This window comes from Herpailurus yagouaroundi, unplaced genomic scaffold (genome assembly GCF_014898765.1).
Source record: "Herpailurus yagouaroundi ecotype Mexico unplaced genomic scaffold, PumYag 29, whole genome shotgun sequence".
Lineage (NCBI taxonomy): Eukaryota > Metazoa > Chordata > Mammalia > Carnivora > Felidae > Herpailurus > Herpailurus yagouaroundi.
This window is the reverse complement of record NW_024412377.1, coordinates 25,348-31,347: the sequence shown is the minus strand read 5'-3', so window position 1 is coordinate 31,347 and position 6,000 is coordinate 25,348.

The window sequence follows — 6,000 nt, the reverse complement described above, 5'->3', positions numbered from 1 at the left end:
GGGGGGGTGGGGGGGGACTTAGGGAGGCCGGCTCGTGCCGTCTGCAGATGCGGTGGCCCTTGCCGACGGCGCACTGGCCTCTCACCCGCCCTCTGCCCGAGGGCAGCAGTCCTGTGTGCTGGGAGTGTGACGGTCATTCCTGGCCTCCTCCTGGTGGGCACCTCCGTCAGGCCCGGGCGTGTTCACACCTCTCCCCGGCCACTTGCGCAAAGGCGGGCCAGGGGTCGGCAGGGGGCCGGCCCCCGCACTGGCTGCCCGTCCCAGGGGAACGTGAGGGGCGCCCACGCGGGCCGCTGGCCCGCCTCTGCCTGGGGCTCCCCGTCTGCAGCTCGGCCTTCCTCCGGGCACCCCCAAGGATGGTCTCCGCTCCCCGTGGCCTCTCCAGAAGGTTCTGGTCCGTCTGCAGCCCAGGCCGAGCCGTGTCCCCAGGGTCCTTGCTGTTTTCTGTTTTGTGCAAGTTTCTTCGGGAAAGTGGAAGGAAGCATTTCAGCCATTAGGGTCCCTGGTGCTTGTGTTGGGGCCGTCCTTGAAACAAAATCACCTGTTTGACCCCTGGCCTCTGCCCCTGCTCCTGGGCTCGGGGTGGGGGGCAGGGACCCCAGCTGGCATCGGGAACATCAGAGGGGAAGAGGGTGGGCGGGGCCTCAGTGGTCCCTGTGTCTCCCCCCCCCCCCCACAGGGCTGTCCCTAGGGGCCAAGGGCGCCTCGGGCCCATTTCCTTCCGAGGCCGCCCGGTGGCTCTGCCTGCACGCCTTCCTGCTCAAGCTGGCTCGTCACAGCAGCACCTACAGATGTCTTCTGGGACCGCTCCGGGCGGGTGAGTGGCACAGCGAGCGCCAGCCCCTGGGGCGCCCCGCTGGGCAGGCACAGGGCCCTGTCCTCCCATGTGCTTGCATGGGCAGCATGGCCCCTCCACGTCTCACTGGTGGTGGCTGGGTCTGGAGCCCAGGTGATGGGGTTCAGGTGTCCCGGGTTGCAGGCTCTTTCTCACCGCAGGACCTGGACACCCACCGGCCACCCCACCTCCCCACACCTGCTGTCCGTGGGGAGAGGCCCCCCTCCCTCCACAAGGGAGTCCCGCAGGCCCCTGCCCCGACACTGGCACAGGGCCCCCGGCAACAAGTCTTTCCCTAACGCCCCTCTTGCCCTCCCCACCTGGTGCCCAGAGCCTGGCCTGTGCACACAGACCGTGCCTGCCTGGCCTTCAGCGGAGTCCCGAGGCCCGGGGTTGGGGAAGGCGTTTCTTCCGGGCCGGTCTGATTTCACTTGTCCCTTACAGCCAAAGCACAGCTGTGTCGGCAGCTCCCGAGGGTCACCCTGGATGCCCTGGAGGCAGCAGCCTCCCCGGGCCTGCCCGCAGACTTCAGGACCATCTTGGACTGATGGCCCGTCCTCCTGGCAGGCCGGGGCGGGCTCCACGTGCGTGGCTCCACGTCACGGGTGGGGGGGGGCCAGCTGACCATGCACCGCTGGCCAGGCCGGTGCCCGTGTCCTTGTGGAAGAGAGCCCACCCACCACCAGCTAGCGATTGGAGTCCTGTCCCTCAGCTGCTGACCAAAGGAGGGGGCAGGTGGGAGAACCTGGCTGGGGCGTCAGGCCGTCTGAATAGAGCACGTCCCGACCTTTGTCACGCCCCCATCCCACCCCCTGCTGTGGGGCAGCCCCAGTCTGGAGTGCGGGCTCAGAGAGGCATGTGGGGTGCTCGGCGGTGGATGTGGGCTCCTTCCCTGAGCTGCGTCCAGATGCGTGCCCCATCGAGCTTTCTTCCTCAGAAGCCAAGGGCCCGGTCAGCTGTTTGAGACCCATCCCTGCCCCTACCTGTGACCTTGCCCTGCCCCTCCCCCCACTTCCGGACTCTTCCCTGCTGGCCCTTGCTCAGCACACGGTGGCCCCAGGTTATCCTGGGGGTGCTCCTCTGCTTGGTTGGCCTCCTACCTCTGCACCTGCCACCTCCCCTGTGACTCCTAGGGGCCACGGGAAGAACACTCTGAGCCCTTGTTCTCATAGGCTTAAATGTTCCCACGTTTGCATTAAAGCACACACTGTGTAAGGTATCCATGCCGGTCTCTGTAATTACAGAGACTTACACTTGTGTCCCTGCATGATGTGCGGGGTCCTTGGCCTGGCAGGGGCCCCAGGGGGCTTCTGGGGCAGGGATGTGGAAGGGGGGAGGGGGAAGGGGCGCCTCCCCGGGGCAGGTGCGGCTGGGTAGGGAAGGCCCCAGCCCAGCACGCGCCCCGTCTTCAGCCGGCTCTGGCCGCACCATGGGCTCTGGAAGGGGGGGTGGGCCTGTGCCCAGGACACCGGGACTTCCAAGCACGTTTCTCCTCTGGCCGCTAGCTTCAGCGTCCACATGATCGGCGCCGTCTGGAGGGTTCCTCGGAGTGGACAGTGGGGGCATGATACGGGGGCTTGGGGGGTGGGTGGTAGCCCACTGCCCTGCATCCAGCCCTGTTCTGGACCTGGGCCAGTGGATGTGCCTGTCCGCCTGCCCTTGTCTGTCCTCTCTGTCGCTCTCCCATTTGCACATCCTGACCGCCGTGGGGCTCCTTAGTTCATGTACAGTCACATCTGTTTAGCTGGACTGTCCGTGCTCGTGTAGAGCAGACCGTCGGCCAGCAGCATGGGGGCCTGGGAACAGGTGTCCTGCGTATGGCTCTGCAGGCTGGGCTGCCTGAGCGGGGTCCCCGAGGGTGAGAACTCCACAGGGGATCCTGCTCACACACCTGCGGGCCTCCCCGGCTGGACAGCAGCAGGGTGCCCCAGACAACCTTTTGGGGGAGGCAGAGCAGTTAGAGGTGACCCGGGGAGGTGAGATGGCAGATGTCCTGGGGGTGTGACTGCACACAGGCATTCCCCACCCCAACTTTCTGATTCAGCAAATCTGGGGAAGGCCTGGGATTTGCACCTTTATGGAGTTCTAAATGAGGCTGGTGCCATGGGGGACCCCATGCTGAGAACCACTTCAGGGTGGATGGGGCCATCTTTTAAGCAGTGAGTGGCCCCCGGGGCAGAGCAGGCAGTGTGGCTCCAAGGTCAGGGTTAGGAGTTTGGAGGTGTGTAGAGGGCAAGGTCATGGGGGACGCAGCTGAGGCCATCGGGGAAGTGACCAGAGGTCCTGGAGAGGACTCATAGAAAGTAGAGGGTCAGGAGCCCCGCCCCGGCCCCTTGGCCTCCCTGGTCAGACCCTCACCCAATAGGCCACCCCGGGCTCACAACCCCTGGGAGGTGCCCCAGGAAAAGATGTGCTGTCCTTGGGGCTGTGGGCTTTCTCAGGGTGCCCTGCTTCCCGTCCATTAAGGATGAGCCCATGTGTGGGAGACACTCACGTGCCCTTGCAGACCACCAGGTGGGGACTGTGCTGTGCATGTGGGGCTATGCAGGGTGCTGGACAAACATCCTTGAACAGATGGAAAAAGCTGGAAGGATTGTGCAGAGGGTAGCTCAAAGGGGGCATAGCCTGTGAAGAAAGGGCCCCACCAGGGAGCTGGCTCTCTGTCCTGTCCCCCGCAGCAGTGGGAATACCCGTAAACGAGCAGTTCCCAAGGCTTTCTTCCAGGGTGTCCCTGATGGGGCCACATGACAGAGGTGGTGGGATACCATCAACTGGACATTGGACGGGGTCGGTGCTAATGCAGCCCAAGTTATCCAGGAGCGAATGTGTCTCATGTTGGGGTTTATGGATATTGTCTTTATGGCCGCTGCCAGGCTGAGCATCCAGATGACTGAGCTGACACGTTTATGGCCGACCCAAGTCCAGAGAGGACGTCGTCAGCACACCGGAGGTGAGCAGTGCAGAACTGAGCCCCACCCAACCCCCCCCCCCCCACCGGCCAGCCCCGTGGTGCCCTTGCTTTGTAAACACAGGGAGGACAGACTGCCCAACACGGGGGACACCCCCAGGACCCCTCACCGGGCGTCTGGGCACCCGCCGCTGGCCCCCACCCACTCACGTGCCAGGGGCCCGGTTCTGACGTTTCCGTCACAGACCAGACCCAAGACGGCACCCACTCATCCTCTACACACACCAGAGTCTTCTGGTACAGGTATTTTGTCGGCATTTTGCTCAGGATCACGAATCTGTTTTGAAGTGTTAAACCCTTGAAAAGACATGTGCTTGGTCAGGCTCAGTCACTGAAACTTCCTGGTTTTCCTCTTTCGAAAGCCACCGTGCGCACTGCCAGAGCTCCTCCAGGTGAAACGTGGAAATAGGATTTGTAAAAGGCAAAGGAATTCAGTTTTCTGGCCTTCCTTAGATCTAAGCTGCATGTAGAGAAGCTCTTTCACTCATGCACCCTGCAAACGTGTGTGCAGTAGGTGAGTTCAAGGTGAGTAGCTCAAGAGGAGACATAGATGGTGTCCCCAGGACCCCCGAAGCGCTGAGTGGTTTACCCCTTGAGCCCCGGTTCCTGCCCCTCCCTCAACTGCCACACCCCTGGGTGCGTGCTTGGCACCTGGCCACGTGGATACGCTCCTGTGGAGGACACTGTAGAGTAAAGGGCTTCCCAAACCTGGGTGCCCTCAGAATTGCCCAGGCAATGTAGGAGGTGGAGTAGTGACCCCCCAAGAGCACCTACTTCCTAACCCCAGAACCTGCAAGTGTTGTGTGACATGGCAAAGGGGAATTATGTGTGCAGGTGGGATTAGGTACCTTATCAGTTGACCTCAAGATGGGGAGATCATGCTGAATTACCCAGGTGCACCCAGGGAGATCACAGGGTGAAAGGAGGACGGAGAAACGCGGGGGGAAAAGACTCGCTGACCTCACTGGCTTGTCCAGGCAGGAAGGGGCCACGAGCCCAGGATGGCAGCATGGGGGCCAAGGCGCAGAGCTACCCGTGGGACTTGGGGCACATTTCGGGGGGGGCACTCTTGAGTTAAATCCTTTGTAATACTCAGCTCCACTTGGGAGTGGGGGAGGGGGCAAGAGCATCTGCGACAGGCGTCCTGGACAGGGTACCCTGTGACCCTCCAAGAGACTTTGTCGGCCGGGACTTTTCAGCACCCCGGACAGCGTTTGTCCTGCCCAACAACAGGAAGGCCATCTGTGGTCTCCTGTGGCAAAGTCTCCTGTGTCGGGGCCCACCTCCTTAGATCTGATGCCTGGTTCACAGTGTTGTCAGAGGAGAGAGAGAGGGGAGGAGGAGGAGAGGAAGGAAATGGATGGAGGGAGCGAGGGAGGAATTGGATAGAAGAATGGAGGGAGGAAGGACCTGGGTGGCTCAGTTGGCTAGACATCTGATTCTTGATCTCAGCTCAGGTCTTAATCCCAGGGTCCTGTGCCCTCCTGTGCACCCCTTCCTCCAACTCTGTGTTGGGGTCCACGCTGAGCGAGGAGCCTGCTTGGGGTTCTCTCTCTCCCTCCCTCTCTGCCCCTCCCCTGCTCTCACTCTCTCTCTCTCTCAAAAATAAACAAATAAATATTAAAAAAAATAAGAATGGAAGGACAGAGATGGGGGAGGGAGGGAGGAAATGGATAGATGGATGGAAGGAAGGGGTTGGAGGAAGGGGTGCATGGGAGGGCCGGTGGAGGTGGTGAGCATGCTGGAGCTGAGAAATGAGGAGGCGCCCCTGCACGGAGGCTGCAGGAGGCGTGGTGTGCAGTGAGTGGTGCCACTCTCCTCTGGAAACAGTAGGAACCTGTTTCTGTTCCTTCTTACACATATTCGAGTCTCTGAGAAAGTGTTTAAAGGACAAAGGGTAGTGTTTCTCAGAAAGAAGGTCGGGAGAGTGGCCAGCACTCACTGGCGCTGGCTGTGGCTCCAGCCAGACCCCAGCCCTTGCCTGTGCTCATGCAGGGAGGACCCATCCTGGGATGGGAGTGGCTGGGCCATCGCTCTGCAACGGCTCCCCGCACGTCGGTCATAGCAGACTCTGCCCACGCACAACCCAAGTGCTCCAGGCACAGAAAGGGGCTTCTGTGGGCGAAGGCTTCGCTTCAAGCTCACCATGGGGACAGCCTCCACTTTTCCTTGGAGGTCACCCTTCAGGCTCCCTCAA